The sequence below is a fragment of the Oryctolagus cuniculus genome, chromosome 6 (genome assembly GCF_964237555.1).
Source record: "Oryctolagus cuniculus chromosome 6, mOryCun1.1, whole genome shotgun sequence".
In the NCBI taxonomy this organism is placed as follows: domain Eukaryota; kingdom Metazoa; phylum Chordata; class Mammalia; order Lagomorpha; family Leporidae; genus Oryctolagus; species Oryctolagus cuniculus.
The window spans coordinates 163,397,011-163,408,909 of NC_091437.1; the positions used below are offsets into that span (position 1 = coordinate 163,397,011).

The 11,899-nt window shown below is 41.0% G+C and overlaps 1 pseudogene; it reads right to left on the reverse strand.

Moving 5' to 3' along the window:
* Nucleotides 1-11,585, reverse strand: part of LOC100359027 (transcription factor E2F4 pseudogene) — a 191,499-nt pseudogene extending 179,914 nt beyond the window's left edge.
* Nucleotides 11,586-11,899: the final 314 nt, after the last annotated feature.

Consider the following 11,899-nt stretch of genomic DNA (forward strand, 5'->3'; position numbering starts at 1 on the left):
CCAAAGCCAGGAGCTAGGAGCTTCTTCCTGGTCTCCCATGCGGGTGCAGGGGCCCAAGCACTTGGGCCATCCTCCACTGCCTTCCCAGGGCACAGTAGAGAGCTGGAATGGAAGAGGAGCAACTGGTACTAGAACCCGACGCCCATTTGGGATGCCAGTGTTGCAGGCGGAGGATTAACCTAGTGCGCCACGGCGCCGGCCTCATGGTCATTCTCTCCTTTTTAATTCTATCAATTATTATTTGCAGACACTGGACTTATTTATGTGATCCTTTGACATTTAATCCTATCTTTTTATCAATTATGAAGTTAAACTGATCACTTTAACAAGTAAGATGGCATTGGTACATGCCACCTTGATGGGATTGAATTGGAATCTCTGGCACGTTTCTAACTCTACGATTAGGGATAAGTTTGAGTGAGCATGTGCCGAACTGTACATCTCCTCCCTCTCTTATTCCCACTCTTATCATCATCATCCTCATTTCTATACAATGTACATGTGAGGGGCTAAAACACTTTTACATTTACTCAGTTTCTTGGCATTCGTAATCGTTCAGTAGGGCAAAGATAAGTCATTACCTCACTTTACAAAACTGGCAAAGAGGTGTATTTGACATAAGGCCACCCAGCTGAGAAACACCGTGAATGGAAGACTTTGGAATTCAGCCTGGGAGATGCATTCTCCCCATCTCTGTTCCTCCATTCTGCCTCTGCCTTCTTCCTTTCTTTCTTCCCCTTTTCCTCCTCCTCTTCCTTTTTTTTCCTCCTCCCTCCACTCAGACACCCACAGACACACCTCACAGGAGGAAACCAGAGAAGACACCCGTATTTCAAGCAATTATTCTAGCATCTATTTTACTTAAAGAGGGCTCATCCCAGCAGCTTGAATTCTGAAATATCCCTGTTCTTCCCTCATGGCTTCACCTTTCTTAGCATTTCTTGATTTCATGGCTATCTCTTGCCCTTGGTGGGAAATGAGTTTCAGAAGAGTGGAGGTGAGCTTGTGATTATATTTGCAGTGATTTGATCTGATTTTTAAATTTTATTTTATGCATATAAGCTTCATGTATTTCAAAGTTAGGAGCATAGGGATACTTCTCACCCGCACCACAGCCCTTCTTCCTCCTGTCTCCTATTCCCACTATTAATTTTTACAAAGATCTATTTACAGTTTACTTAATACTTGTAAGATTAACCCTACACTAAGTAAAGAGCTCAAAAAATAGTATGAAGGAAAAAAAAAAAAAAAACACTGTTCCTTAATAGAAGAGACAAGGGCTGTAAAGAATCATTAAATCTCAAAATGTCCATTTATTTATTTTTTTTTTTGACAGCAGAGTTAGACAGTGAGAGAGTCAGAGAAAGGTCTTCCTTCTGTTGGTTCACCCCCAAAATGGCCGCTAAGGCCAGCATGCTGCTGCTGGTGCACTTCGCCAAACCGAAGCCAGGAGCCAGGTGCTTCCTCCTGGTCCCATGCGGGTGCAGGGCCCAAGCACTTGGTCCATCCTCCACTGTCTTCCAGGGCCACAGGAGAGAGCTGGAATGGAAGAGGAGCAACCAGGACAGAACCAGTGCTCCAACCGGGACTAGAACCCAGAGTACCATTGTTGCAGGCAGAGGATTAGCCTAGAGAGACGGTCGAAATGTCCATTTCACTTAATCTATTTTTTTAAAAATGAAAACAACACTTCATGTGGGCTAGACCAGTCTCCGTCCAGAGGTGGAGTCATGCAATCATTTTCCTTGCAGAGTTATTTTGGTGTATTAGTTCATGTCTAATTTTAAATAGTCTCTGGGTTGAAATAAATACTCGTGTCTTCCAAATAGAGTCTGCTGCATCAAGTGCAGAATTGCATGACTTCAAACACCCAGTGCTGAAACTTAAATTTTAAGATAAGGTGGAGGAAAAACAGGAAAGAGCTGTGGGTCATGTATCCCGTAGAATTGTGAAACATTAAAGCTTGTGCGTCAAAGACCCTGGCAGGAGCTCACAAGCCTGGCCTGAGGCAGGAGGTCATTTTTCTTCCATAACAAACAAGTGATGAAAGCATAATTGAGCAGAGCATAACTCACTTTTAACTCATTTTGACTTATGTTCTAAGGCACTAAGAAACTAGCAGGAACACAGCTGAAGGTGGAGTGAGGAGGCCCTGGTGGGAGGAGTTAGGAGTCCTCTGCTCTCCAGCTCCCCCTGTGGTGGGACACATGTCTTGTACAGTGACACTCTGAGACTGAGGTTAATGCTACATGATAAGTAGGGGCTCTGGGAGAAACAGAGGGAGTAAGAAACAATCTGAACTTGAGATGGGAAAAATCGGGATATTAGAAGAGATAATTCTGCATCCTAAATGTCTCTCAAATCTAGACCTTCCTCTTCCCCACTGCACTGATTTGCTTAAAGAGATCTGAGTCTTTGGCCTGGACCTCATCAGTTGCTGGTCTCCCTGATAATCAGCTTTTCTGTTCCACATTTGTTAGTCGTATGGGCAAAGGACTGATCTTAGTAAAAGAGAAGATGAGGTCACAGACCCCTGTACAATAATAATCTTAAACATCATGCTTTTTTTGAAAATTTTAGGGCTCAGAAAATGCTACCTAAAGTATTTTTACTGTAGATATAGAGTGGGCTCAGAAATAGGATAATCGCCCTGACACCCCCTCCTTTCTGTGCGAAAGTTGGGCATAAAGGAATTCCCTGTCCCTCCTTGCCTTTAGATCCTCTCCTGAATCCAAGGGAAGGGATGCTACAGAGAGAGCTGAAGAAGAATCTGCACAGATGAATCTTGTTGGCTTTCCCCTGTCCACTGTTTTATAGAAATGTCCAATCACTTTTCTGCATGTCTCCCATTCTTTAAATAAGTGGGTTATGCTTTCTTCTTCTTAACCTGCATTTTGTTACAGGAGCGGGGCCAGGAGCTTCATGATGGATAAACAAAGATGTCACACCTGCCTAGCTCTACAGAGGCTTTCCTGCTCTCAAGGCAGCAGTGTGGTGCTTGTTCACAGGTGACACTATGTTCCACCAGTGAGCCTTCCCTCTGCAAATAAACCACCCTCACAAGGAATATTTTTAAAGGCAGTGATTTTATTTAGCTCGACATTTGACAAATTGGTTGTACTTCTTCTCACCTGGGCTCTCAATTCCTCCCTTCAGTAACAGTTAAATAAAAATAGTATAACATTCATTTTAAAAAGTGTAGTGCAGTGGCTGGTGCTGCGGCTTAGTAGTTTAACCCTCTGCCTGTGACGCCACCATCAAATACGGGCACTGGTTTGTGTCCCAGCTGCTCCTCTTCTGACCCAGCTCTCTGCTTATGGCCTGGAAAAGCAGTAGAATATGGCCTAAGTGCTTGGGCACCTACTGCATGCAAGACCCAGAAGAAGCTCTTAACTCCAGGCTTTGGATCTTTCCAACCCCAGCTGCTGTGGCCGTTTGATTAGTGAACCAGCAGATAGTTCACTTTCTCTGTCTATCCCTCTCTCTGTCTGTAACTCTATTTCTCAAACAAATAAAATCTTTTTTTAAAAAGGTATATACAAACCATCAGACCTACCACGGGTTAGACTAAGGAAAGAAAACTAAAAACCACCCCCACTGAAGAAATTTTTCTGCAGAAACAATGGAGGCTTGAACTGGTCCCAGCGATCAAGTTCCAGGAACCGTGGATAACTGTCTCCCACATTCAGCTGAGAAAGTCACATGAGTTAATATATTCCTAGTAAATCCCCAATACAGGCATTGCTCACTTGTTCTGTGGCTTGAAAACCAAATTCAAAAGCTGAGAATTGATTAGGATCACACCTTTTAAAGGACAAAGTAGGCACTTGTCTCAAGGCCTGACTCTGCCCTTCCAGGATTAGAGAAACAGACAGTTACAGGAATCTCTTTAAATCTATAAAAGTTCCCAATCCTTTTATTAGATATAAACTGAGTGAATGATTTCTAAGCTCATTTCTACCACAAGCATAACAGAATAACTTACTGATAAAGGAACAGAGTCAGAATAAGGCCAAACAGTTCCAAAGAACTTCAGCATTGACTCGTAGGACTGACGGCCATGGGGAGCCCACCTAACATTTTTAGCACCTCAGATAATACTTACTTGATTGTGCATGATTTTAATACTCTGGTTTCCTCACATCAAAGAGTAACTTTGACACTTCATATTTCTGTGACTTTCAATAACCTGTATACCTTGTATTTGTATCAATTTCATCATCTGTAAAATGAAGACAATACTGGAATCTTAGTCATAGTTTATCATAGTGAAGAGACGAAATACATGCTGAATTCAACAAAATACTAGGTGTATAAACAATTTTAATAGATGTTGGTTATAAGCATTATCATAGTACTTCCTAAAGATTGACTTTTTAAGAAAAATGAGTCATAGTTTTCAGAAATATTTATAAACCTATGGGGAAATATACATCATTTGATTAGATCATTTTATTATAAATTTTAGCACCATTAGCATTAACATTATTATTACCATTATGGTAAGTCATTAATCATATTAATTGAGGTAAGAAGTTTAACTGTGCTGATATTAGTTATGTAAGAGGCATTATACCACTGAGCTACAAATCTTAACGTTTTATTGTTCCCAGAAAGACAGAGAGGTACCAAATCCTATGCTAAGTAATTTATATGAATTGATTGATTTAATCCTCACAGCAATACTTCAATCTGGCTAATAGCAATGCCACTTTACACATGACATTGGCACAGAAGTTAAAATTTTGCCTAAATTACTAACTGACATCTGGACCAGAACTCAGGCTTCACTAAATACAAAGTTCTGATCCTTGGTATTATGGTGACCTATTTGGAAACTGATGGATCATAGTTTTCTACTTAACTCGTCAACACTGTGTTGTAGAAAGGTGAGCAATGCATCAAACTATGTGCCTTGAACTGTGAGCAATGTCACTAACAATGAACTTGAGTAAGATTATACATCTTTGAATATCTGTTTCCTTATCTGTAAAATGAGCATAAATACTCTCTTACGATTGATCATCAGGCTCACATAAGAGATAGCAGAGTGTTTTGTTCTTTTCAAAACCCGGAAGGGCAGTGAGTAGTCTCACAGTGTCAGCGAATTTACAATTGTCTCATTATCACAAGTATCAGGAATTGTACCATAGCTTGAACTGCGGTTACTGAAGAGTCACCCTCTTCAATGCTGACCTCGATTACAATTTACAACCCCCAACCCAGCTAGCACTTACTGCATCAGCACGCCATGCAGGCTGTTTCGAAAATGCACTGCAGAAGTGTCCCTTCCTTTCATGATCACTGCTAACATCTTCTCTATCCCACCTTCAGCTATGACCAAGTGATTGCATCAGTTTTTATGGCAAACCAAACATTTGCCTGTTACTATTTTTGTTCCACTACAGTCCATTTTTTGTAGTTCCTGTAGCCATCAGGGTGATCTACATAAGGTAGAGCATTTGAATACATAAGGTACTCATTCTACTTAATAGCAAATAATAATAATAATCCAATTTTAAAAATGGGCTGTAGGTGTAGACATTTCTCAAAGGAATACATACCAATGAGCAAGAAATACATTGAAAAATGTACAAAATCCCTAATTATCAGAGAGGTATAAGTTGAAGCAATAATGAGATGTCACCTTACTCCAGGTAAATTGGCTTCTACCAAAAACACAAGAAGTAACAAATGCTGTGGAGGATGTGAAGAGAAGAGAACCCTTGGACATTATGGTAAAGCCACTGTGCAAAACTGCATGAAATTCCCTCAGAAAAAGAACAGACTCAAAATGGAGCAGCCATATGATCCAAGAGTTCCACTAGCTGGTAAATATCCAAGGGAAATGAAATCACTCTTTCAGAGACATCTGCATTCTCATTAAAAAAAGATTTATAACTTATTCAAAACACAGAGTTACAGAGAATAAATAAAAGAGGAAGAGAGAGAGACAGAGACAGAGAGAGACAGAGAGAGAGATGTCTTCCATCCGCTGCTTAACTTCCCAAATGATAGTGCTGGGTTTCTTCCAGGTCCCCTGCTTGGGTAACAGGGCTCCAAACATTTGAGCCACCTTTCGCTATTTTCCCAGGTCATCATTAGGGAACTGGACTAGCAGAGAGCATCCAGGACAACAACAGGGGCCCATATGGGATGCCAGCATCACAGGTGTCAGACTAACCCACTACACTTCAGTGCTGGCCCCTGCACTCCCATCTCTACTGTAGCACTATTTACAAGTAGCGAAGAAGTGGGAACAAAGTAAGTGTCCATCTTCTGATGAATGGATAAAGACAATGTGGTGCAAATACTCCATGGTATACATTCTACCATAAAAACAAAACAGGAGGTTATTATGCTAACGGAAATAAACGCAGAAAAACAATTATCACATGATCTCATGCATATTTGAAGTTTAGATAAAAGATCTCATGGAAGTTAAGAATATAATCATGGTGGGGCCAGTGCCATGGCGCAGGTTAATCCTCTGTGTGCAGCGCTGGCATCCCATATAGGCGCCAGTTCTAGTCCCAGCTGCTCCTCTTCCAATCCACCTCTCTGCTGTGGCCTGGGAAAGCAGTAGAAGATGGCCCAAGTGCTTGGGCCCCTGCAGCCCTGTAGGAGACCAGGAAAAAGCACCTAGCTCCTGGCCTTGGTTTGGTGCAACTCCGGCCATTGTGGCCATTTGGGGAGTGAACCAACGGAAGGAAGACTTCGCTCTGTCTCTCCCTCTGTCTGTGACTCTACCTCTCAAATAAATAAATAAAATCTTAAATAAAAGAATATAATAGTGGTTATCAGAGGCTTCAAAGGAGTCAATTAAGGTTGATTAATAAGTACTAAATTGTTGTAAGAAGGGAGTAAAAATTTCTGTAGTGGGGCTGGCATCCAATAGGGGTTCCAGTTCACATTCCAGATACTTCTCTTTCAGTTCAGCTCCCTGCTAATGGAATGGCCTGGGAATGAGCAAGGAAGCTGATCCAAGTGTTTGGGTCCCCATCACTCCTGTGAGAGCCCAGAACGAAGCCCCTGGTAACCCTGAGAGAGTTAAGCAGCAGATGGAAAATTTTCTCTCTCTATCCTTTCTCTCTCCCCATCTCTCTCTGTAATTCTTTCAAATAAATAAATAAATATTTTTAGAAAGAAAATAAATTCTGCAGTTCTATAGCACAATAGAGTGACTTTAGATGACATTAAAGTTTTGTATATTTATCTCTAAAAACCCTAGAATATAGAATTGTGAATTTGTACCATAAAATATCTTAAACATTTGCAGAAATATATTTACCCTTATTGGACATTGCACAATATACACATATGTCAAAATACAATTGGTACCCCATAAATATATATAATTTTGTGTGTCAAAGTGTTTAATAAATGTTAAGAAGAGTAAAATATTTTTAACAAGGAAAAAACATGCCTGTGTATATCAGTATTGCAGCAAATATAGCTTTGTGAAACTTTGTTTTATACCTTTGTCAAGCCAATAGTTAAAGATGTTATGCTACTATAGTTTTTGTGGTTTTTTTTAAGAATTATTTTATTTTATTTAAAAGACAGAGTTACAGAGAGAAGTAGAGCCATAGAGATAGAGAGAGAGGTCTTCTATTCCATTGGTTCACTCCCCAAATGACCACAATGGCCAGAGCTGAGGTGATCCAAAGCCAGGAGCCAGGAGCTTCTTCCAGGTCTCCCATGCGGGTGCAGGGCCATTTTCTACTACTTTCCCAGGCCATAGCAGAGAACTGGATCAGAAATGAAGCAGCCGGGACTTGAACCAGCGCCCATATGGGATGTCGTCATTGCAGACTGGGGCTTTAACCCACTGCTCCACAGTGTCAGCCCCTATAGTACTATAGTTTTAATGATCGGTGTTTACTATAAAATTTACTGTATATTGGTGAGATAGTCATTTTTCCATTGAATTATTGTTTATAGCTGTTGTCTACATTCCCACTAAGTAGGGTCTTTTTAATTTTCTCTTGTTAAACTTATTCTGTGAAGTATTAAGCCATTTTACTATCATGTAAATTTAAAAACTAAAGCAAGACAGAAAGGAGAGGGAAGGAGCATGAGGGGAAGAAAAAGAGAGGGAGGGAGGGAAGAAAGGAATATCATTATATCCTTAGAATTTTGTCTACAAACTATAATCAATCTTTTAAAAAACTAATTAAAAATGGGGGGCAGGCACCGTGGTTCACTTGGTTAATCCTCCGCTGTGGCGCCGGCATCCCATATGGGTGCTGAGTTCTAGTCCCGGTTGCTCCTCTTCCAGTCCAGCTCTCTGCTGTGGCCCAGGAGGGCAGTGGAGGATGGCCCAGGTGATTAGGGCTCTGCACCCACATGGGAGACCAGGAAGAAGCACCTGGCTCCTGGCTTTGGATAGGCGCGGCGCCAGCCGTAGCGGCCATTTGGGGAGTGAATTAAGGGAAGACCTTTTTCTTTGTCTCTCTCTCTCTCTCTCACTGTTTAACTCTGCCTGTCAAATAAAAAAATAAATAAAAAAATAACTAATTAAAAATTAATATAAAAATTTTAAAAGTATGATGCTAATGCTTATATTATTGATGTGAGAAATAGGTTCTGCTTTCTAATTTTGTATTTTGAATTTTGTTTCTCATTATTTTCATTTTATCATCTGTGGTTTACTTGCTCTGTAGCATGCACAAGTATGTTTGTAGCTATATTCATATATTATCACTACAGATAATTTGGAATGCATATAGTATGATTTCAGTACTTTTACTGGATCCTTTTAGAGCTTTTAAAAATATAATATATTACATTCATATGACAGTTCAATGTGATGTTCAGTCTTACAAAATTATTGTTCTCCTATCCCTCTGATCCTTAATGCTATATTTTGTAATTTGGATGGTCAACACTAGATTATAATATTCTGTATGGGCAATGCCTCTGGTATCTATTAGGCTTACAATGTATTCTTGATTAATGAGAGCCTAGTAGCATATGTAATGTAAAACAAATACTAAGTGAAGCAATCGTTAATATTAGTTTCAATTCTACTTCCAGCATCAAATAATTGTTCAATCATGTTTCCTGTTGGAGCCTCAGTTGGCTCTTTGATAGCAAAAAGGTTTTTAGACTGGGAACTGTTGAAGATTTATTCTAGGATTCTAGCTCTTGCTTTTCCTTCAAGTTTCTATATCGAAATAAGAAATTCTAAGTAATCGCCTTAAAAAAATAGTCACTGCTCTCCATGATACAAAAAATGAAACCCACACTGTGTCTTGACCCTAAATGACTGATGAGACCCAGCTCTCATCAACCACTCCCTCTCAGGCCCTACACTCCCCACTCCCAAGCACACTGGACTTCCTGTGGCTCCCCCATCACGCTGTTTGTCTGATCCTTGAACTCCTGCACTCTGTCAAGGGCACTTCAACATCCGCTTTCCACAGGACTCTTCCTTCATATCATTCTGCTCTCAACTCCAAGGCCCTTCAGACAAGGATTTCCCTGTCTGCTCTATCTAAACAAGAGGCCCTCTGCCACTGAATTCACACTCCTATCATGCTAGTGCCTAAACGCAGAGGAACCTTGAAATAATATTCTTTACTCATTCACCTCTTTAGTGTCCATTGGTCCAATGAGGTTTACTAGAGCCTGTCCCCATTGCTCATCACTTATGCCTAGAACAGTGTCTAGATAGGCAGTGAATACACACAGGATAAGTTTAGAAACGGAATCTCCCTTATGATCCTGCGGTCACTACTACACAGTATTTGCCTTCGTCCAATGCCTGGTGAATCAACCTCACACTGCCCAGCTACAAGTTTCTCTGTGCAGCCAGGTGCAGAAAACAAACGAAAACCTCCTGCTCTGGTGCCCAGTGTCCCCTTGACTGTCCCAGCCTGTGTAGCCTCCTTTCTCACTGCCTGTTCCTCATGCCCCTTTATCCAGACAGAGACCTGCATATTTCTTGGGTTGTTCCTTCCACATAAGATACTCCCACATTCTCCTTCATCGTTAATTCTTCCTTGTGACTAGTTTTGCCGGGCTGAGATGCTATTTTTTTTCTATGTGAGGCTTTCCCTCGCTGTGCCACTAGGAATAACTCTGTATACTCTCACTGTTTTACTTCCTTTGAGCACTTAGCTGTGTCTCCTTTTATTATTCATTTTGTTTTTGCTTTTTCATCTGTGAATGTGTCTCCCCATGGTCTGTCTCTTTAAGAGTGAAAGGAGAGGGTAAAACAGCATTTAATGTGTTAGCAGTGAGCCAATTGTATTCCTATGTATTAACTGCTTGAAATTTGACTTCAGTGCTTCCATTTTCCCCATGTCCTGGGTGAAGGAAGACATTCAAGTTGAGTAGGTTACTTAAATGGCTGATGGTTGCAACATATGTATGTGCCTAAATTCAGAGCAAATCCAGGTATAGCATTCAAATAAATGACATCTCTTGCTTTACTCTTCTCTGTTTCTGCCTACCAGGTCTACTCCAGGATAGCTTCCAGTTTAATTGAAGGGATGGAATGGAATAGGACAGTAACAAGGGCTGTACTGAAGATCACGTCTGTCTATTCTTGTGCATGTCCCTTATTGGCTTTGTCTGATCCCATTGCCATGCTGAAAACTCTCATACAGCAAAGAAAAGAGAACCAGTTGCTGGGCAGCACTGACCCCTTCTGATCATGCCATTGACTGTGTATTTCTGAACCAGGAAGTTCATTGTTCTTTGGCCTTTTTCAAGATTTTATTTATTTACTTGAGAAGTAGAGTTACAGAGAGAGGGAGAGACAGAGAGAAAGGTCTTCCATCCACTGTTTCACTCCCCAAATGGCCGCAAAGCTGGAGCTGGGCCAATCTGAAGCCCAGAGCCAGGAGCTTCCTCCAGGTCTCCCACGTGAGCGCAGAGGACCAAGCACTTGGTCCATCTTTCTCTGTCTTCCCAGGCCCTCAGCAGGGAGCCGGATCAGAAGTGGAGCAGCTGGGACTAGAACCAGAGCCCATTTGGGATGCCAGCACCACAGGTAGAAGCTGAGCCCACAATACCACAGCACAGGGCCCTGGTCTTTGTTTTAATGATCAGAATGAATGAATTGTGACTGTTGATGAAACTGGAAATTAGATTTATTTGGAGATGAACTGATCTCAAATTGCTAAAACTGTCATCTCAGGAGGCAAATATTCAATTCATGCTTAAAAAGAAAAGAAAATATAGCATCTTCTCCCCAGTGATCCACCTAAGAAAACTTGAAAACCCACCAAATTAGAATTGCATTATTCTCTCTGGCACTCGGCCACTTTCCTGCAATATTCAAAAGAGTCATTTCATTTCAACAGCTCAGGGAAAATATATTGTACTTAGCCTTAACAACTTAGATTAAAACTTCACATTTAAAATAATATCAAGACCAGCCAAGTTCACAAAGGCAGCCTGTCTGGGAAAGGTATGTCCCAGGGACACAACGTGGCTTGAGTGTGATGGACTATTCAGTGGTTTGGACAAAGAATGGGGGGAGGAGTCAGAACACTACCTTCGAGTTCCAATTTTGGCCCCAATTTGCTGACAATGCCCTGAGCAAGCTGCTTAATTCCCCCTAAGTTGCCCATTTTTTATACTGTTGCACTGAGTACCTATTACTCATCCCAGAAAGCTGAGAAGCACTGTGGTGCCTAAAAATGAAATACAACATCCCTAAGATCCACTCAATCTTACTGGGGGAGCTTGTTCAAGTTTCCTATCTGTGAATCTCATTTTCTTCATTAGTAAAAAGTGAAAAGCAAGGCCTTTTTCACAGGGCTCTCTGTGAGAGTTAAGTGCTATAATGCACAAGGAAAGGACAAAGAAACTGGCTCAGGGTTGAAGAGGGGCCAAGATGTTCAGCTGTGTGCTTGGTAAGTATGTAGGGATCAGCAAACTACAA